This window comes from Nestor notabilis, unplaced genomic scaffold (genome assembly GCF_000696875.1).
Source record: "Nestor notabilis isolate BGI_N333 unplaced genomic scaffold, ASM69687v1 scaffold324, whole genome shotgun sequence".
In the NCBI taxonomy this organism is placed as follows: domain Eukaryota; kingdom Metazoa; phylum Chordata; class Aves; order Psittaciformes; family Psittacidae; genus Nestor; species Nestor notabilis.
In genome coordinates, this window is record NW_009926627.1 from 14,498 (window position 1) to 37,450 (window position 22,953).

At 37.9% G+C, this 22,953-nt stretch overlaps 1 protein-coding gene across 2 annotated transcripts in view; it reads left to right on the forward strand.

Moving 5' to 3' along the window:
* ATXN7L1 (ataxin 7-like 1) overlaps window positions 1-22,953 on the forward strand; it is a 112,301-nt gene that overhangs the window by 14,354 nt on the left and 74,994 nt on the right. The window lies entirely within an intron of this gene.

Here is a 22,953-nt window from a genome sequence, read left to right on the forward strand (position 1 = left end):
TTAAAAAATTTAATGCAAAAGGCAGCTTCTTAGCAGGATGAGTGAGAAAGGACCATCCTTTGATAGAAGGTGAAAGAGGAAGTAACACTTCCCATTCACCCTTTATACTTTTCTGGTAATCAAACCTACAAATATCCCTCCAGTCATTAATTCTAAGCACAACTTAATAATTTACCAATATAATTGTTAGCCTTCTCAGAAGCATTGCAGGTAGTTCGTGCCTTCTCACTGTAAGTTCATGCAACAGATACCTGGGCCAAATGCCCCCTTCAGCTTTACTTTGGTAGCAAAGCAACCTTTGTCCACACATTTTTCCTGGTGCTGCCTTCTTGTCCATGGATTTATAAGGAAGCAGCAGGTCAATCTTTGTGGTAAGATAAGAGGCTCTGTAATTTGTAGTGAACTGTGTGGGAACTCTTTTTGTCCTCGTTTTGCAAAAGGAATAGTAGGAATCTTTTGAAGGACATTAGCACTTGGCATCATTTAGTTTACCTCTTTGTTGTAAGATCATCATCAGTCGGAGTGAAAGTGTCACCTTTTCTCTTGATTATGTCCACAGCAAGGTAAATCAATGCTGATTTAAGATACCATTCAACTTAGATGAGAGATGTTGTGTATGCAGTGTTAAAGGAAGCGCCTAACATACTTTCAATGAAGACACACTTTCAGAGGTTTCCCCAGCATCTGTGGTCCTGTAACTCTTGTAAGAACTCCGTAACTCTGTGCTTACAAGAGTTACAAAATAACTGGAAAGCAAATGTGCTGCATCTAAAGTTTATGAATTTTCTTCCCTCATCCCCTTACCAGTATTGCTGCCTCCAAAAACTTGAAGAAGGCAGCATGAATTGAGGTTCTAAAAAAGAAAATATGCAATATTGGATTTCTTTTTATGAAATGTTAGATTTTTGGGCTTACACACCCAACAAAAAGTAAAGAATTTCAGGACTGTGGAATATATGGGAGTTTTTTTGTTTGTTTGCTTGCTTTTGTTTTGTTTTGGGGTGGGTATTTGTTGTTTGTTTTGCTTTTTGGTTTGGTTTTGGTTTGGGTTTTTTTTCCCTGCAGTTGTAAAGGCTAAAACCAAGTGTGAATTGGAAGATGAGATTTGCTCTAAATGTATGTCAGTGTGTGTTCTGTGTGTATGACCTCAGGCTGTTTCTGTTCAGGAATCTACAGGGTGACACAAGACCTGTGCTACCTTGTAATAGTACCATGAGGGGGTTTTAAGGGTTTAGGGAATCTGAATCTTTCTCAGTTCCTTGTTACTGCTCATAACAATTTGGCACAACTGAAAAGTGTCTAATCCATCCATTCTTAGCTGAGTGGTTACAAAACATTTGGAAGTTTACACTCAGAGTCACCCTTAGTGTGTAACTTGTGCACTGAGTTGGACTGAGTGTTTAGACTGAGTGGCCCTGTCCTGGTCCTCTCACTATCCACAATTTCTCAAATGTGGATAGATCCCTCTATTCACAATTTATCAAATGTTGGATTAGGCCAGGATGTGCTGTTAGGTAATATGCTCTACAGAATACGAACAACCATGCTAAGATCAAGCACGATTGGTCTACTTAACCTTCCTAGCATCATTTAATCCATATCTGCATTCAGGTTTCAGATTTTTCTTAAGTATCTGGTGATTCAAAATGACCCTCTTTCAAGGCATCAGTTCTCTTCATTTGATTTTCTGCTTTTTATACAGTATGCTTGGGGGTCTTTTGCCTAAATGAAAGTTGTGTTTAGTTTTTCAGCTGTCTCTTCTAGAGGAACTAGTATTTGGGAGTTGGTCTGTATTGTGTCTGTATTATATAGCCAGTATTTTTAGATGATCCTTGTCCACTGTCAGTATTTTAGGTAGACTTGCCAGGAATGGCTTCATGAAAATTCTCTCAGTGATATTGCAGCAAAAGCAAAATCTAAAAAAGAGCAGAAGCCTACACCTTGGGTTTGGATATGTACAAAACTTCCATGTGGATATTGCTTTGAAAGAAGTGTAGCACTCAAACAGTGTTCACTGCCAGTATCTAATACATAGTCTTTTGCAGGTGTTGGGGACAATCTGCCCTTGTCTGTATGAGCATCCAGACTGTTTTCTGCCCTAATCAGGCAACTTGTAGCTGACATCTGCTGTCAGTTAAAGATTGCTGACAGGCCTTGGTGTGTACAGGCCTTCCCCTGTGGCCTGAGGACAATGAGCCTGGCTGGGCAAGTGCCACTTTCATTTGGCGTTACTGGTTTGCTTCTCCCTGCTTATCACGTCCTTCAGGAGTGTAACAGTAAATGGAGGGAAAGATGGTGCAGGAGAACCTAGTCTCTGTCCTACTGTAATAAAATACCTAAAGCCTGGAGATTTTTTTCTATGAAGGAAAATAAGGAGAACATGATACTTCTGCATTTTAAAAGTGTAGCCTTCTTTTAAGGATATTGTTGGTTTTATTTTGGTTTGACTAATGGTTTACCCTTTCAGAACCAATGAACACAGCTTCAAGGCTTTAGTAACGCACTTGTCTAAAGCACTTGGCAGGCTGCTTGATAAATTAAGCCTCTCAAGCTTTCTGTGAAGTGTCACAGATGGAGAAACAGAAACATGGAGAGGCCAAGTGGCTTTCTCCAAAGATGTAAGATAAATCTCCAGTTGTGTTGCTGGAGTGCTTTGGTTAAATGCGTCTTCATTTTGAGACTGTATGAGCTGAGGTGGATAAAAAACAAAATAAATTGCTGCATGTGATTACAGCACATGACACATTTTCAACAACATTCCCTGAAGACACGTATCTTGTTATCACACTGTAGCTAGTTGTGTCTGTGCAGAGGCTACATTCCCCTTTGCCTCACTTTGAGTAACCACTTATCTTTTTATGAAGAGCAGGGTAATGGAGGACCAGGTACATATGGAGACTGAGACCAACCACAGCTTTAACTTGCCAGCAGGAGTGGAATTTTAATTCTTCCTATGAGGAGAGAAAACACCTGCTTTTCTGTATCTCTCCACGAAGTGCCAGTCTTTGGAAGAGACAAAAATCTCTTCCAGAGTAGTTGTGCTTTTTGTTGTTGTTGTATTCTTTGGCTGTGTTTAAAATGTTGCTGTACTTGCAGTCTAATGTTAGGTACTCATCAAAATCCAGGTCTCTGTCCAGTCAGCTCTGGCAAACCTTGCCTTGGAGTGTATTATACAGGAATATCTGTGGACTGCACTCTACTAACCTATGTATTGAAGCCTCACACAGTTTTTAATTGTGATTTGGTTTTTTCTCCTCAGAATTTGATCCAAGCAGCTGGCAGAGTACGGTGCTACTACATATGTTCCATAGCTTGAAGGAGGCTTTCCTTCACTTTAGCAGATATCAGCTCATTATTTTCTTTTTATGAGAGTAAACTGACTCAGAGTGCTCCTATGGAGATGCTTCATTCACAGAGGTATCTGGCAGCAAGGAACTTGCTGTCGTATGTGATACCTTCTTTTGCTTGGTTTTGAGTTGCTCCTGGCATTTTCTGCTGTAGGTTTGTTTTTAGTTAGAGTGCTTGGGTAGGTGAAAGGGCACAGAGGGCTAGAGGTGAGAGGAAATTACCCTGGGGAAGGAGGATAGGGAAGAGGAGCAGGGAGGATTTTGCAGTGTGTTTTCTGAAGTTTTAGGGGTGTGTCCTTGCTAGTAGTGTGCCCTCTTGCCTAATTTGCTTTATATCCAAGTGCTTCAGATATGCCTAAGGGGAATCCTATATGAGCATGGAAATTGCCAGGATCTGTTTGAAGGAATCAAGAAGTGTGGTAAATTATTAAGTTTTTGTTTGCTTGGAGTGTCCTGAGTTTTGTCTGGGCTACTGATGCTTACAGTTCCTTTGGTATGTGTGTTCAGCACTCTGCACCGCAAAATAGAGGGCAAAGTTTCCATTAACAGCAGGATAGCTCCCATTATGAATGATCTTGCTCACCTTGCATGTCAAAAATCTTTCTTAAAAGTTGAGAATATTGACTATTTTGAAAATGAGAAAGTTTCCTTTTCATTTATGTTTGGAGGTTGTAAAATCTAGAAGTCTTCTGAATTGAAAGCCATGCAGTCAGATCAGTGCATGTCATTTAAGGAGATCCTTGTATCCTTGTATTCAGGTGTCATGATACAGTAATCCAGTCATTATAATACAAGTTTAGGTAAAATACAGAGTAACAGTTGATGACAGAACTGGAAAAAATAGTCCTATGTTATTTACATAATTTTTAAAATCCTTTTTTTGCAAAGGAGAACTGTTCACCTGGGAGGAATGCTTTAGTTCTTTTTTTGTATAGCATAGTTTTTAGGGGAAATTTTATCAGAGACTATCTTATTCACAATTTCATCAGTGGTTTTGCAACAAGTTTGACATTTTGTAATGCTCTATTTCCACAGAGGAATAAAAGTCCTTGTAAGGTTATTGAAACATGCAGTTGTAAAGCACTTGTAAATTATCTTAGAATGTAAACAGAGATGGTGAGCAAGCTACAAATGTGTTATTTTCATAAGAATTAGGGCATGTTTTGATAATTAACTGGGCATGAATGATTACTGGTGATTTTTATTGTATTACAATTTCTTTTTCATGATTGCTCCCTTTGTTCTTTCTTCTTTTTTCTTCTTTCCTTTTCTCCCTTTCTTTGACATGGGGAGTTGTCATCTGTTAATTCCTGGTAGCTACCCTGTTGATGCTGAACCAAAATAAATCAATTGTGAATGGCCAAATGACCAGCTTCTGACTGTTAGTGGTAGATAGCTGCAGCATTCTTCTGGCCATAAAATATGACTCTTAGATGAAACTAAATCTTCCCACTTTATGTACATGCAGTGATAAACTAAGATTTTTGAATCCAGGGTTGGATCTTAGTTATGCCCATGTTTTCCACTGAACTTGTTAGTGTATTGTTGAATTTAATAGCTGATGATTTTGATAGTGTTAGACATAAAATTCAGCTGGTGCATGAAATAGAAAATGCTTCCACTTAAGCGATAAAGAAATAGAATTGTAATTAGCAAGTTTTGGTTTCTGTTCAGGAAGAGTTTAGGATTATATAGCCAGGAAGGAAAAAAAATAATCTTTTTTTTTATTCACTAACATAAAATTATGTTAAGAAAATGTAGTAATATTACAAGAATTTTGATAGTTAAAAAGGGATGTTACAAGTAACCTTCAAGTATTGCAGATATAGGTAATGAGTGGTAAAGTTATAAAGTAACATTTTGGACATTAAAGAAATTGATTAAATCAGTGAATTAATTTATTTACTTACTGCTTAATTCTAATGATAGTTATGCACTAACTGTGCATCCTAGTAACTTACTCAGAGTATGTGCTTCCCCATAGTTAGTGCTTTTTTTTACAGCTCTTGGAGGCTTTTTACGTTGCAGAAACATGTTGTTCTGATCAAAACAGAGTTCAGTTTTATAAACTACACAGATTCTTGACTCTTTAATGCCTGCAATTGAGAGGCAAGTTTTAAATTGAGGCCATTTGACTGTTTAGGTATGAAATGATGTGCTCCACTTGAACTTCGCAACTCAAAGGAACAAATGCACTTTAAGATATCAAAGTGGTTTAGGAATCCTCTGCCTATGATAGAAGATTTGAAGGTGCTTTATTTTAACATCATGGAAGGAAATGTATTCTGGTCTGAAGAGTTTTCCTTAGGAAGAAACATTCTTTTGTGAATGCTTGAAAAAATTTTTGACTGTTCAAAACTTCTGCTCTGATAACTGCAGAATATCCTTTCCATTGAAAAGTTGTTGGAAAAACTATTTGTGATAATCTCAGAAACAGGACTGTATTAAATTGCAGGCTAGTTGGATAGATCATTACAGATGCTTCATTAACAGGGAGTTTACATTTGCAAGTGCTAATGCCATTCATTGTTCAACAAAACTCACTTCTAACAAACAGGAGATTCACAAAGAAGGTGCATGTCAGTTGTGAGTGATAGTCCAAATATGCACTTTACAGATGTATATGGTAACTCCTTACACTGTGCTGAGTGGGGTGTTAATGCATACTCTTTTTTTTCTATGCTTGGATATTTAGCCCACTTAACAAAGAATTTCACAGCCTCTTTTGGTTAGAATAGTGATTCTGTCTGGCATTATATTAAATCCATCCACCACATTAACCTCTCACCCCACTGCTACCAAGATCCCCAAGGCAGGTACCTTCCAGAGGTGTGGGGCTGCAAAGGCATACACAGTGCAGTCCTGCATTAACATATGTATGTACCTTTCACGCTGAAGCAGCTTCAGCTCGTCTAAGCACCTCCAGAGTTTGCTTCTGATCCTCGATATAGTTCCACTTGGAGAACATGAAGACAATTCTCAATGGACAGATGTTCACTCGCATGGCTGCTGTACCGTATTTTAGGCTATTTTCTGGTTTGGGGTTGTGTTTTTTTTCAGAAGCTGAATTTTGTTTAACTCAGTCTTCTGGAAAAGTAGTAATACCAGTGGTTTTTTTTTTCCAAATGAAATGCTATGATAGGAATTAGTGCCACTTACACCATTGTAATTATCACATAAACTTGCAGATGAGGTGTTAACATATATTAAGATAGTGCATAATAATGGACATACATCTTTCCTTGTGTAGTGCTTTTCATTAGTAAATTTGGAAGTGTTTGGTTAGGAATTACAATGTACATAGCTCCTCCTGATATACAAGGAAAGACATTAAGAATTCAAGAAATTTGGCTAAAAGTTTTCCCAGTAGGCGATGAAGGAATGCAGGGTTTGACTCTTCCTTTGTCCACTGTCCTGTCTGTTGGATTGTGTGGTAATTAGTAACAGCCCGCCAAGGACCCATGCTGTTACAGTAAATGGGAGGAAGGTTTGTTCTTTGTAATAGTGCAGAGGATATTTTTGTTTAATGGGGTTGGTGAAAAAGTCTCTTAAGTGGTCTCTGTCCATGAATCTTGATGATATTTTTATTGTTTTATGATGCTGGAGTGTACCTTAAATGCACGAGACAAGGCAGTGTATTTTTGCTTCTCTGTCTCCTTTTTCTCTTTTCAAGGCGCTATCACTGCAGAAGCCAGGTACGTGCCAGAAAATTGCGTGTGTCTGAAAGGCTGTTTCTTGGACTCTATCTAGGAAACCTCTTGTTTCAATGACACCACGATTAGGTAAATCATGGAGTACTAGGAGGCCCAGCAGACCTGAAGAAAAGCTGAAAAGAATGTGGATTCTAAGCACATGAGGAACCAGTCTTTAAAAAGAACTGATTTGTTGATTTTTCTTTTAACTGTTGCAGAGCTAGCACAACACTGTAATACTGGTTGAAATAAACTAATAACTGCTTTGCTACACCCAAATCCTCAGAAATAAATGAACAATTGCTTTGCTACACCCAAATCGTCAGAATAGTATAATGCTGGAGGGGAGATTCCTGCTAAGCAAAGTTGACAGGCGTCAGGCTGCAGCATAAAAAGTGTTAAGTGGTCTGCTCATGTCATCGAGCTGTTAGGTGGATGAGATTAATCTGGGAAGCTGGGTACCGGTGAAAGCATCACTCTGGGACCAGGTCATGTTAGCAAATGGCAAATGTTGCTGACCTTTTGCACATTTGTGCCAAGAACTTGAGACTGTCACTGAGCAGAGCCATTTTTTGGCAGCTTGCTTTCATCTCGCTGCACTTTTCTTCGTGTATATTCCTGATGTGTTCTTATTTCCCCAGTAAAAACGGCTGAGCCCTTTGTACCCTGATCTCAGGTATCGACAGCAGTGAAGCTGCCAAGTACCCACTGCAAGGAAACCGGACTGAAGGGGCTGCATTGAGAAGCAGGCTTGCTACCTCCATGGTCAAGTGGCTCTAAAACATTCTTACGTATTTGGTCAGTGTAGCACATGTCAATATCTGAATCTGCCTGCTGATTCTTGATTACAAGCAGTGCTCTTCCTTTAAAAACAAAGACTTTCTTTAAAAACAAAGACTTCTCAAGCTCCAGAAATGTTATCTTGTGGTATTTGAGTTACCACCTGAAGTGCTAACCAAGTGCTAGTAAGTCATTGCTACCGCCAAATAGCGGAAAGTGAGGTAATACTGTAAAGAAGAGTGAGCTGTAAAGATCCTTGTAAAGTAATGAACTGATCCTTGTAAAGTAATGAACTTAAGATAAAAATTTGGAAAACCAGTCATCTTTCTGTATTTTGAGTAGTTCTCTCCCCAAAAGCCACCTTTTTCTTCTGTCCAGGAAACATACAAACCAGCTCCAAAGACAACTGAAGCTTTTTCAAGTCTGTTTGAGAATATGCAAATGAAATTCTTGCATAATTTTTTGTTTGTTAGTGAGAATTACATATGTGCAGGTCAGAATCTTACTTGTGCAGTATTCAGTGTGGCAGAAATTGAAGGAGAACAATAACATGATTGAACTAATAAACTGCTGCTTTCTTTCATTAAAAGGAAAGAGCCCCATTAATAGCTTTTATTATATTAGTGTGTATGTCTTTGAGTGACAATATTAAACTGATGACTTGTATTATGAGTGGTACCGTGCAGCATAACAAGTGTAGAACTCTTTTTTTTTTCCTGACAGATACAAGTAACATGTATCTTCTGCTGCTTTTTCATTTCATTCTTCTGCTGTTCATTCATCTCTCCTAGATGGGCAGGTTTCTTTAGACTTACGCTGTAAATTTTTTTAGTTTTCAGAATCCTGAAATACCATTTCAGAGGGGAAATACTTAGTTTCTTTTGCTCATTCTTTAGTTGATAAAAGCTCCTCAAGTTTCTTGAAGCCTTTTTTGCCTGATGTAGCAACAACAAAATGTTCATTTTTCTCTCATCTAATGGCAGCAGATCTCGTAAATATGTCTTAGTAGCAATGTTCGCTCCTTTACAGGGTGATTACTGCAGAGCTTTATTTTGAGGCTTTAAATTGTGGTTTGATCCTCTACCTGTGACTAACTGTAACTTTGTTAGTAGCACCTGTGGAAGAAGGAGGGAACAGGAAGGAGGAGAATACCTTGAATGTGGCATGCACGTATGCTTTAGGACGTTCATGTTGAAAATTTGATGGACACATTAGTGGCATACAGGCTTGTACTGACCACAGCCCTTCATGACCTTGTTCTTCTCCAAGGGTTGTGCCTGTTGGAGAAAAGAGCACTCCCTCAGGTGTGCAGCAGGCTTTTGGCTTGGACTCGGTTAGTTTGGGTAAACTGTGCTTTTATCTCCTGGAACAGGGAGGAGACTACTGTACCACTACAAAGTGCTGCATTGCCAGGTTAGTTTGTCTATGTGTTTATCCAGTAGGAGTGTATTCCTATTCTGGAAAATGTTTGTGGTGTGCCTGTAAGTGTACTGTATAAATCTCAGTGTAAGAGCTGATGATGTATGTATGCTTTTTAAGACAGTAAAAGTATTTGAGTGATTGTACTTGCAAGGATAATTATTCCCTTGGGAGCAGAATTCGTAAAACAAGAGCTGTTTTCTGGAGCTGTGTGATAGTGGAACTAAACACTGCTCTTCAATCTGCAGGAAATATTAACGCCTGCTTTAACTGTTTTGTCTCAGTGGCCCGGGGGTAGAGTTTTTGCATGTCTGGACTTTGGTTAAAAAGTTTCTCATTCATATTTCCATATCCTGTTATCCACTAGTGAACTTTTTCTCATATATTTTTCATTGGCATAAAGTCCTCCAAATGAAAAAAAAAAAGTGCAGTTGAGCACTTAAGGCAGTACCTCGATCTGCACACCAACAAGAAAGAGAAAGAAATCCATTTCATTTGGAATTGTGTGGAGGAAAAAGATGATCTTATTGAAAGTCTGTCTGAAAGTGACTTGTAGGAGAGACGAGTTAACATGAAAGGCAATATTCCTGAAGAGAAGTGCTGTTATAGGTGTAGGAGGCAATACAGAAAAAGCACAGAGAGAACTGGCATAAAAATTATTTGTGTCCTTTTAGACAATACCTTTTCATTTAATACCCAGCTCTTGATTAAGAATGAACAGATACCTTCCATCTTGTTGAGAAGAGGGTTCTTAAATTAAAATATGTTCTTGTCCTTGACTTTTATTGAAGGGAGAAGTGAAGTAACAATACAAAAGTACCTTTAGCAATGGACTTGGGGATTGGAAAAAGCCAGGCAATTACTGGGGAAAAGAAATAGAAATTCATACACGTCGCTGTGTAGAAAGTGCCTCTTTAATTTGTTCAGCTTTTGAATGCTGCAGATTGTTTCACTTGTAAAGTGCATATGTGTTGTAAATGTCATGACTAATTAGTTTCAGAGGGTGCTTCTGATTGCTTTGAGATGCAAAGTATTTAGATATTTAGTTATGTTTCAGGGGTTTTTAGCTATGCTTTTGAAGAGCTGACAGACCGAGGAGCTCAGATTGGCTATAGAGCAGGTAAATAGAGCAGGTAAACAGCAAATTCCCTCGTAGTATCTTATGAAGCGATTTGCTAAAGATAAGCTCCATTTCTGTTACGATGTAGCAGTGAGGTCCTGGATCTAGCTGTGATTATGTCTCTGTGCAAACTTAGTCTTAACCAATACAGGTATACAGCAGTCACCACATATTTAATGGACAGTACTAATCATAAGTGACTTGCTTTCAAGTAGCAACCCAGTAGTGCAAGATGATATACACCAAATTTGCACTTTTACTGGACATAACATCTTTTTTCTTAGGTCTGCGGAAACAACAGGGTTTTCCCTTACTTTTCATAAATAGCAACTTGCCTGTAAAACTGCACAGAACACTTTGGGAGAGGAAGAGCTAGATTTGAGTTTTCTGTGAGTTTTCTGATGACCAGGTTGAGTATAAAGAGATACTGGCTTCCTTCAGCAGTAATGGGTGCTCTGACAGCAACAGAGGCACCCATAACAACACCTGAGGAAAGGAGAACAGCATGTGCATCCACTCTTCCTGTATATGGACAAGCAATGAGACACTTAGCATTTGATAAAATGACATAGGTGAGATTAGAGATTTTTCTTTTTCTCAATGTTTTTTGCTCATTTACTTTTCATTTTCCCTGCTAGAAAAATTAGGAGAATATACTCGTTAGTCTTTGTCTGACAAATATTTTACTGCTGATGATACTTTTATTATGAAACATTTATTATAGTAACAATCAGAATATTCTTATTAAACAGCTGGGCTAGAAAGCTGTGAAAATTTCTTTTTTTATAGGCCTTTTTTTAACCCTTTAACTAATGTTCTTACTCAAAAAATCAGGATTTCTATAAAGAAAGCATAACAAAAGTTTTATTTGGAAATGTCAACAAAGAAGAAGATTTGATGCAATTATATATGTCCCTTGGATATGAAAATGCTCCTTTAAACAGTATTAAGACTTATCTAATAAATAGCATCCCAATTGTCACACACAGTTTCTAAAACATACTGGAAATTATCTTATTCATTACTTGTTCTATAGTCATAGTGAGGTCCCAGCCAAAATGAAGGGCCCCATTGTGGCCGCAGTGTATGGACAAATAGTAAGAGAATACTGAAAGGCTGCAATCTAAACAGGCAGGGCAGACAAAGAGCATATTATCCTTATTTTAGAGATGGGATACTGAGGCACAGAAAAATCTAATCAGGGTCATGCAAGAATGTTGTTTGGGAGCCAGGAATTAAGCCAGTGCTCTCCTTCAGTCCAGTTGTATTGCCTTAAACCAGAGCTGCTCTTCTGCAGAAGATAATACAGCTTCACAAGCTAGCGTGTGAGTGCCAGTTGTGTCTTGCTGAGTGTTTATGAAGAAAGCACCAGTTGGAGGATTAAAGTCTGTTTCATGGCAGTCTGCACAGAAGAAACAGGACTGAAGGGTTTTTTCAGTCGTGGGATTTTTCTCCTGATGACTGTTTTACCACACAGATAACATCTTTTTGTTGGTGTGCATTGACAAGAAAATGAAAGAAGAAAACCTGCAACCCTTGTAGTATTTCATTACTAACACTCCAAGTGATGGAATTACTAAAATAAAATATTACAAATTAATTGTATTTTTTTTTAATTTCTGGGGTTTTTTTGCTCCACATTCAGAGGTTAGTTCCTAATATGGCTGTATTCAATGTTTCCGGGGGAGTGGGGAGGGGGGAAGTCAATAAAGATCAGAGAAGTTTTTTTCCTTTCAGACTCTGTTTTTCAGATCACTTAATATATAAGATAATTGAAGCTATGGTTTTAGCAGACAGGGGAAAAATAAGGAAAAACACCTTAGTTTTCACCCTGACCCCCTGTAAATATGATCTGTAGTACAGATACACTGTTGTATAGTGTACAGATGGGTTATTAATTTATTTTTATTTCAGGTATTTATTTTTACTTGCTCAATAGAAAGCTTCAAATCTTTGCATTAAGTCCATGTAGAAACATGGCTGGTTTGAAATCAAATAATAGCACGTCACTTACTGATTATGGTGAACCTTTAGGATTATTGTGTTGTGAGACAGAAGGCAAATTGACAATAGTTTATGCTACCTTCTCACCTCTTCAGCCAGCCACAACCTGAAGCAACATTTATGGTGCATTAAGAACTAAATAAATTTCTCTGTTCACTCTGGCTATTCCTCAGCTATTCTAACAAGAGCTTATTTTGTTCTCTGAAGTAGTCTGCTAGCAGTGGTTGAGTGAATTTGAACATTAAAAGATATTTGCAATATTTGAGTAGAAAAATATGTGCATTTTCTCCAGAATGAAAATTCTTGCATTTTTACTTCTTTTAAAAAATCTTAATTAGTGTTCTGTAAGGAGGAAATACCTTATGTATGTAGATCAGGTTCTTGAAGTGATGTTGCTGCTGGTCCTGCTGGAGTAGTGCATGCCACTCTCATCTCTGAGATTAAGTATTTTTGAACAGTGTCAAGTTGTTCCAGGAGGCTTGGAAAGCTAGTCTTCTGTAGGCAAAGTCAGGAGGGAGTAGGTAACAGTTGCAGTTTTCCCCTAGTTTCATGTCATGACAGCAAGATTGTATTTGGTGAATATCTTGTGGTACTACTAAGCTGAAGTTAAACATTCTCAACCTTTATCTTTTCTTTTAACTGCTGTGATCTGATGACCATCCTCTGGGCTACACTTTGCTACTAATGTAAGTCTAGCACCAAATGGGATTAAACCAAGTGCTGATCAAGAAGCTCAGAAAGAAAGAAGTCCGCCTCATAACAAAAAAGGCAGGGAAGCTTTGTAACAACCTGGATGTATGAGGAGAAGCAGCAGGCTCCTGAGAAGAGTGCAAGTGTTAGTAGTGTTCTTCCAAGCCGGCGAGGCTTAGGCAGGTCGAGGTCTTGCTGGTACCAGTCTATAACCTGGTTATACAGGTTAATATGAGGCTCTGTAATAAACCACAATGCCTTGTATATAGACAACTTCCTGAAAGAATAGTTATTCTCCATTACCATAAAGTAGTTATGTTTTCCCATCTGTCAAGCAAAGCTGTCTCCTTCAAATTCTGCAGGTTTTTCTTTGAAGGACTTGAAAAGCCTTGTTTCCACTCTGTCAAACACCATTTGCCTTATTGGCTGGGTTGGTGCCAGTCTTGGAAATCACCTGTTTGGATGGATTTGAGTACAGCTGTAGAGGTATTATGAAGATGGTCTTTATCACCATTTATTAAAGGGGAGAAGTCTTCTTCCCCATTGGCATTCTTAGCCAAACTCTTCGTGACAGACTATCAAAAAGTTAGATCTGTGGTGGGAGTATTTGAATAGCCCATCTTAGCAGCAAAATTCCCTAATTGTTACTGATAATATGTTTCCTTGCTCCTTTAATTTATTTGACTAGGTATCAGAAAGCTTAACTGTCTTATGTCAGAAAATCAAAAGCTGAAACACTGTATTTCTAAGTTGTTATTCAGCTACCTTGTAGACCTGACATCTCTTCCTTTGTCAAGGTGTGCTCTCCCAGAAGAGAAGCTGGTAAAAGTCCACCTGCTGTAGAAGTGTCTGGGAAAGTATGTATGCAATGCAACCCTTGTAACTGTTACTAAAGGTCAAACATCTAATTCAGGAGAGCCATACATCAATCTGAGCTGAAATTCAGTCCTGTCATCCATGAAGGGTACTACTTGTGCTGACAAGTCTCATTTGCAGCAAGACTTCTCTTGATACATGTTCAAGGAAGAAAGAATTGTTCTGTTGCTATATAGTGGTTCATGGAGACTCTCTAGTCAAGGTGTATGACATTCACTTTGAATTATGAGGGAAATGAAGATGCTTTCCAGCCATTCCTCCCCTTACTGCCTGTCTGTGGGAAGCTGAGAATCAGGAACCTAATGTAGAGGCTGATAATCTTCCTACATGTTCTGTATCCTTTGTATGCACACCTATGTGCAGCAATGCTCACTCGCCAACGTCTTTGATATTGATAAATGTGAGCATCTAAGAGAAATCCACTGGTTTTGCAGGGTAAGAAAGTCTCCAGATCAGGACTTCTTTTCCATGCTCTCTTTACTCAGGAGCCTGAGGACAGTTATGCTCTATGTTCTACAGATTGGGTGTCACCTCTGCTTCTGGATAGTGAGTGCATAATCTGGATCTTTTTAAGTAATGTATCTTTTAGTGTTTCCTTGCCCTCAGTAATTTAATTTTGCTATCATTTAATAATATTGTTGCTGTCCTGAAGATTTCCAGACATAAGCAAGATGAAATTTGTAGCTAGAGGTAATACTTTTAATTAGACTAGCTGGTGGGGAAAAGGACATTTTGGGGCACACATCTCCTTAAAGCTCAAAGGCCAGATCTGACTGTTTACCTGTTGGTCTAATTGAAGACACTGTCTACATCAAGATGACTGTTCTACCTTGCTTTTAAACACATGAAAGCCTATTTCTTCCTTGTATTTTGCTCACCTTTATTTCTGAGGCAAGTTATTTAACTGATGTGTGGAAGCTTTGGGTTTTCTTCTTGTTGTTTCTGTCTTTGGATCTTAATATGCTGAACTGGTGTCTATTTTACCACATAACAGATTTTTTTTTTCAGGTGTTGACATTGTATGATTTTATAATAGTAGATTTTGTAAGTAGTTGCTCTGATTCACAGAATATGTTGTTATATGTAAAATGGGAGGCAACTCAAAATCCAAGTTCTTGCACTTACCTAGTTAAAACTGAATGTTGAGTAAGTGAATGATGTCTATTTCAGTTACAAGCACAGGTTTCTTTGCCTGTCACCCTGCTAAACTGGATTTTGCTTTACCTTTCAGCCTTGTTCTACTCTCCAATTTCTTCTATGGTGACTTGCAAGAGAAGGGCCAATGCAGAGCATGGCCAAGGCACTGAACTGTCTGTCTTTGCTCTAGGTGATTCTTTCTAGGACCATCCCCTGTCACTCCAGCCCTGGGCTGCAGCAGCCAAATGCAAATGTTCACTGAACTTTATTAATATAGTTTATTAATATATTTTAGAAGCTCTAATGTTTGTATTTGCCCTGTAGTTTAAACTCTGATGATAAAAAAAAAGAAACAAAGTGTTAACCAAAACAGACCTCAGTGGTATATGACCGTCTCTTAATGTGCACTGATTTCTTAGTATGCACTCTTCACATCAGAAATGAGAGGGTTTTTTTACTGAAGGACAGGCAAGAAAGCCAGTGTGTTCAGGAACTAAAAAGGTAAAAGTTAACCTGTCTGGTCACATTGCACAAAATAACTGGAAGGTTACGTGGTGAAGTGGGAACTTCAGTGTTTTGGGGTTTTTCTAAAACTTTAAATGTTTTAAAGATTATTTCAGTAGTCTGAAGTATTAGAAACATAAAGAATTATGTAAAATGAGATTATATGCTTCTGAATGGTTTTATGCAGTATAAATTAATAAATTTATTATTTTTTATTGCTTATTGCTATCTTTAACTGAGAGACAAGTAGCAGTATCTTTACAGTGCTTTTTACAGCAGTTCTAACTGGTCTTGGTCTTGTTTGTCCTCCTGCTCCCCAGTTCTGGGCTCTGCATTTCCTTCTCCTCTGTTACACTAGTGGTAGCGTTCATCAAGTTCTACAGTAAGGCAGCTCATGGAATGAAACTCAGAAAACCTTTTCCTGTTTTGTTTTGTCCTTCCTCTTGTCTACTTTGCTCTTGGGTCAGAGTTATCTTGAATTTGACTCTTTGTGGAATCAGTTAATTCATGGTACAAGCAGAAGAGAGGGGCAGGAATATGAAGCTTGGAGTCAAAACTGACCATACCAGTGCCTAACTTTGATTAGTTTAAATTGTGGTGAGGCTACAGAAAATTGTAAAACAGTGTTTGAGTGTTGTACACTGTTAGAAAAAGAAGATTGTTACAGAAGAAATTAAATGTCTTTGCAAACACAAAAGAGTAGCTGAGCACTTTAGTTGTTCAGTGTTGGAGGCTGTACTTTATCTGAGTCGTGTACAGAGAGTGAAGTAAAGACTCCATAAGCAGATGAGCAGTCTTCTGCCTACTCCAGGAGGTAAGGGACCATGTGCCTGTATATAAGCATGTTTTAAGAAGTAGGTTTTTCAAGGAGGACAAACTTATATTAGCTACTGTTTTATCCTCTAGATAACTTAAGATGTGAAAAGCTGAGATTTCTTGGTGGTGTAGGTATGCAACATACTTCCTAAACTTGTGAGTTTCAGGTTTTCTCTTCCAGTATTCTTGTGATACGTTAAGCTGGTAGCCCAGATAATTCTGCTCCCGTGTTGCCAAATTGTTTTAGAATGGCATGACAAGTAGCCTACATAAATTTCATAAAAGTTTTCAGAGCTGTGGAAGAAAAGCTTTGTTGCATTTACCCATGTTTCTTTCTTATTTTCTTCTTTTTTTTTATATATATATAATGTCTTAGGCAAAATAGTAATGTCAGTGATATGTAGCTTACTTTATAGTCCCTTCAAAATAAATTGTTGTTACAAAAGTTATGGAGATACTGTTAATCCCCAATATTTGTTTAGTTAGCTAATTCCCGATTATGAACCCTCAGTTTTTGCTTTTGTTATGGGTCTTTGGGAATGGAAGGCACCACTTCCATCTTCAATACAGTTTCCAAATGCCTAGATAAGGCAGTGTAGTACAAAATCTTTGCAAGTCATTGGAGGTAATGTTTCCTGGATAACCTATAATTAATGAAAAATTCCCAACATTCTTTAGGGTTGCCAGCATCCTCATGATTGCTGTAACCTGGGAGGCAGCATACCATTTGAAGTTACTGCTCTGGTTTAAAGGTGTCATGACCCTTGACTCATTGCCACACTGACTCTTGTGAAGTCTATTTGCTGTTTTTTCCCTGCATTTTTTTTTTCTTCACTGTTGTGTTTCATTTGTTATTGTTGGAAAGTCCAGTATTTCTGTTTTCTTCCCTTTAATCACTTTTTTCTTAGCATCCCCAATCTTCGGTTCCTTGCATTAATGTCCAAAGGACTTAAGTTAGGACTTACGATGATCGTGTTTGGGTCTATGTTAGTCCTGTCCTTAATATTTTAATTTTACTTTTTTCTCAACATCATGGTTACTTCAGCCATGACCTGCATTTCTCCATCAGAAAAGAAATGAGCTTGAGCATTGCTTTGTGGTTTTGACCCTGAAGTGAGATGTGGTTTGAGCAGGGGCTTAGAGTAAATGACATCCAGCGATCTCTTTCAGCTTAAATTATTTTGTGATTAGTTGCAACTATGACTCTGGCATTTTCAGAGGTAAAATGCAATTTATACTGGCTAGCTAATTACTGAAGCAATTTACTGGGTTTTATGTAAAAAAAGAAAACTAAAAGAAAACCACACTTGGGGGAGAATAAAGCTGATGTTAAATGGAAAGAGTTTGACATTTATTTCTAAGATAAGACTATCCTGTCTATGCAGGCATATTTAACCGCTGTCTGAGTAATACCCTGAAGATGTCTTCTTATTGTTTCAGTTTCAAGTTTCAATTCACCATTCAAATTACTTAGTTCTTAAGTAATCTCAAATGTAAGAGTAATCTTATGCACTGAACATTTTTTGTGCATTCCTCCATTTTTGAATGATGGATGGATTTGTCACTTCTGTGGAACAAGAGGGAAATAATATTAACTGTATTTCTAGACACAGAGTTTAAAAATCTGCATCTCCAGGAGCTGGAGAAACCACATGGATTTGGTTTTATCCATTACCATTTTTGCCATTTCTTTTTTTTTCTTCTTTTTTTTAGCTTTTCTTTATTAATTTTAAACTAGTGTGTCTTGAACAGTCTTTCTCATTCCCTTCCTCCCTCCCCTTTTCTCTCTTTACACATAAGCATCACTAATATTTTTCAAAGCAGACTTTATGCGTATATTTAGTGGAGCAACAGATATATAAGAGAATGTTTAAAGTGTGTATAACTTACAGCAAAAGATCATCATTAAAAATTCAGTTTCCCACGCAATATTGTGAGGTCTTACTGTTTGACAACCTAAATTCTGAAGTGGAAGAATGTTTTAGATTATTTATAGCTTGTGTCTTATTATGCAGTTGGATGTAAATGATTATGAACTGTATAATAATAGAGAAGGAACTTCATAGAAGTCATCTGGCTTTGATTGTTACTAAAAATAATTCCTTTTTGTGTGTTTTTGGAGAAGATATCAAGTCATGTCTGACACCTGCATTTTTGTGTTTGTGTCACAATTTGCAGAAGCAACGTTTTCTTTTGTTTCTGTGGTATGTGTGTTTTTAATGCACATTTTACCAAGCTGATATCTTGCAAAACTATGTCATTATGGCTGCAGCTGTCTTTGTATTTGCAAATGTTTGTAATACAGAAACTATAAGCAGAAGTTATATTTATTTTCGAAGCACCATAGCAAAGCATATATACAAAAATATTTGGTTTAAGATTTTAATCTAGGAAAGTCTTATTTCCTACAGTCAGCATTCACTGTCTCTGATTTCCACCTGTCTTGCATATTTTTCACATGACATGGGGCACTTTCGCATCCTCTTAGTCAAATAGCTCATTTTCAAGCAAGGCTTTTGTCAGTGTACAGTATCAACAGACACGCTGTCCAAGAGATTCATTTTGAGGGGATGACAATTCAGTATTGACAAGGAGTGGGGTATGTATGGAGAGCTCTCTTGTAAAGCATGTGTGTACTGGGAAATAAGTTGTCTCTTCTTTCTTGCCATCAAGAGTCTGTTTCGCATCTGCTGAAAGCATCTTCCAGTAAAACTAGGTAACTATGATGGGGGCCATGGAGAGCTTTTACTTACCGGAAGGGCTAGGCACATCACTCTGTCTCAGACTTGCAGCTATCTGTATTTGCATACAGGGAAGAAGCAGGTCACAGGCTCTGATAGATATCACCATGCAGGTCTGGGACGAGTCGTGCAGACCTTGAGCACATGTTTCCCTTTAAGGGGAGACCCAAGTTTTGGTAGTATGTAAATACTCTTTGCAGTTGCTCTTCTGTCCCTCCCTGTTCTTTTTGTAGTTTGATAATTATGTCAGTACTATTCAATAGTCATTCATCTTACTCACCGATTATCTGCTGTCTTCTTCAGTGGTTTTGCCTATCTCCATGAAGCATTCTTTCCTGAGCTAACTTTTTTCTTCTCCAGAATTAACCTTTCCTGAAAAGCTTATCACCACTGCATCTGACTAAGAATGCAGGGAGCTGTGATTGTTGCCTTTAGAAGATAAATTTTTGTTAGGAGAGGCTGTTGTCTTTTTTACTGCACGTACAAGGTGTTGGTTATCAAATGGCTCTAATCTGATCTAAGAAAGATACCAGGGTCCACAATACGCCTTCAATCCTGGTCACTTTGGGTAGGACATGGTAGCATTGAACTATTCTTATTAAAAGCAAGAAAACATGTATATAAAGATATATAGTTGTTTATATTTTCTCGTTTCTTTTTCCTTTTAAATTTTCTTTGCTTTCTTCATTGTAAATTCTCTGATTTGGATTGCATTTGTAATATCATTGCACCTAATAAAGTGTGTCCCCAGTTGGAATTTCTAGCGGGATAATATTAATGATTCATCTAGCTTTAATTAAAAAGTAGTTTATATATATTATGTGTGTACTTAAAAATTATGAGTTTTACTGTGAAACTGATTTGTGTCACCTTGTTAATGTTGATGAACTGATAGCATTAGTTGAACCTGCTTGTTCTTGATGAACTTTCCTCTTTTACAAACTCCTAAATAGGGAGGTTCTTAAGGAATCCAATCTGAAAGAGAGTGTTTAATTGAAAATTTTTAGCTATTCTGATTTAATAATAGCAATTTATATGTACTGTGATTCTTATTTCTGATTTCCAACCTGTGGTCTCATGTCTTTAAGATCCTTGGATTACTTTAAATGGACTTTTGACAGGTAGCTAATACCTTCAGTTCATATTGTAAGATTTGCAATAGCCACTTGCACCTCCACTGGGCTGTACCTAAGCATCTGCAAAATGAAAAACTTCCAAAGCGCTGCTTTAGGATGTCACTTACTCTGCATCTGTGCATTGTTTTGATGCTGTTTTTCTCACAGCAGCATTTTGGTGTGTACTCGTATGCATCTGTGCAGTTTCTTTGCATATAAACTTCTTCCTCAGTACTGAAGAAACTGAAGTGGTGCTATTTACCAGTTAGGTGCAGTGCTGTTTGCCATGGTTGTGCGGCAAGCTCGCGGGTACCAGGATTTTTCCTTCATGCTCTGTTTCTTGACAGTGCCTGGTGAAAACATACATGATTTTGTGAACCTGTGAACTAATTGATTTCTTACTCCATCTATGTCCTTGGATAGATTTCTCCAGTATTATACCTTATGTGTTTCTGTGAGTTACTACCTGCAGCCAGGCTTCATAAAAACTCAGAATCAGAGCCAGCCAGACTTCATATGCCTCAGAACTGGGCATGTTTTAAAGGCTGGTATACAGAGTTGTGAAGGCTAAATGTACTTAAAGAATTTAAAGTGGAAAAACGTTGTAACTTTTATGTTTGTAAAGGGCAAAGTCTGTTTGTTTTCATGCAAAGATTGTCACTTGATCATTCAAACAACAGAAAAAAATGTTTGAAGTTGTTGAGATATTTATCCATTTTTTACATGCTTCAGAAGTGTAATTAAATGCATGTTTTTGAGCTGAGACTTTGTGTCAAACTATATCTGGAAGAAATAATCATTCCTGTGGAGTTTACAGTGCTGTTAGTGGAAATCTGTAGGTTCTGATCAAAAATACCCTTGGCAAAGAATTGCCAATGTAAAATGATTTTTAAGGTCACTGACCATATTAAAACAAGAAATAAAATAGACAGGTCAGACATAGTGCCTGCTTAGGGTTTTGTTTGTTTGTTTTACCAGTAGGGAGGATTTAATTTAATCTTAACTGTGCAGTTTTGGCTTCATCAGTACTAACGCTAACTACAGCAAGAAATTACCAGAGGAGTTTACACCTCACCACTGTCTTTCTTTTAAATTTAAGTTGAATGTGTTGATTGCATTCATCTGGCTGTAACGCATTTAAAAGCTTGGCTAGTTCAAGACTCACGCTGCAAAGGGGTCATGACTGGTTAACCTTTCAGCTGGATTTCATAGCCTGGTACGAGCAGTAACATAGAGAGAGGCTTTTGGTTTTCAGGGGATAAAGGAACAATTCACTTTGTATCAGACTACGAAATACCTGCAGGTTGGTGGTGCTGATTTGTGCCCAAGAATGCTTGAGTGAGCCTGTTTGGACCTATTTGCGATGCTGCCTGAATTACTGTGAGGGGTACCCTGTTCCTCTCTGGGATTTTCAGGGGCTGAACACACTTTTTACTTCATCATGCCAAGTACTGCCATTGTAAGCAGTGATGTTACTTACAGAGCAGTATGTGCCAGGGTGGAGTTACTTCTCAAAATATTTCTATGGCAAAAATGCTTGCTTTGGTTAAGAACTAATGAAATAAGTACCTGCTTAAGTCACTTTTTGAAAGAAATTACTATTTTTAAAGAAAAATACAATTTATTGAAGCAGTAGGATTTAGTCATTGATGTTTATCAATCACAGCTGCTGTTGTGCATGTTTGACTTCACTGAGGGTCTTCTCATTTTTCCTCCTGTCTAAAAGCCACTGGGTTGATATTTCAGCCTGAGTCAGAGGCTGCATTTGCAAGGTCCGTAATAGATTTCAGATGCTGCTGAATAACACTGGAATGCCATTTTACAAGATCTTTAAATGAAGATGTCACTGCCCTGTTCTGAGAGGTAGCGTGATCTCTGTGGCTGATACTCAGGATGAGGTTACTAATGCAGCAACACGTTCATTAACAACACTGGGCATGGTGACAGGATCACACCAAAGTGCATAGAAGCGACTGCAGCTGAGCTGTGGTGGATGAGTATATGTGCTTGTTCTTAAGCTATAGCAAAGCAGAGTGACACAAGTTATGTCACTTGTAATGGTAGAGGCCTTCGGTAGTAATTTAAGCCCATTTTATTCGTAATGGCTTAAGAATGCATGTATTGTATTATGTGTTTCAGCTGAAAGGGACAAGTGCCTGTCATCATCCGACTGTACCCGTCTTTTGATTTCATGAAAGTCCTCATGCCGTCACTGAGAAATACCTCATTAACCAACTTTGTCTCTTCCTAGAGTTTTTGTTGGGGAAACAAACAGCAGGGCATTTGAACTAGGATGGACATTTGCACAGAGTCAGAAATTTCATGTCATGACATCTAGTTCAAAGCAGGGATGACATTCCTGGCTGTATTTTAAGCTGTAGGATCCTTGGCCTTGGTTACTATAACTGGCTTTTAAGCTGGAGACTTTCTCTAGCATCTGTAGTCAAGCTTGGAATACTTCAACATGGAGCATAACCAATGCACCATGTTTTCTAAAAGGAACTTTAGGCAGAGATTTTGAAAGACATATTATTTTACTGTTCCAACATTTGACCAGGGGCAGAAACGCTTATTCCACTTCTTGGCAGTGACCATTAAGACAAAGGTGTTGCTGCCTGTGCTCTCTCTGAGGGATGAGACTGCAACATTTTAGTATAGGACCTTTAAATCCAGAAGATGAAAAAAGATTTCTTAAACATAGTAAGAAGCTCT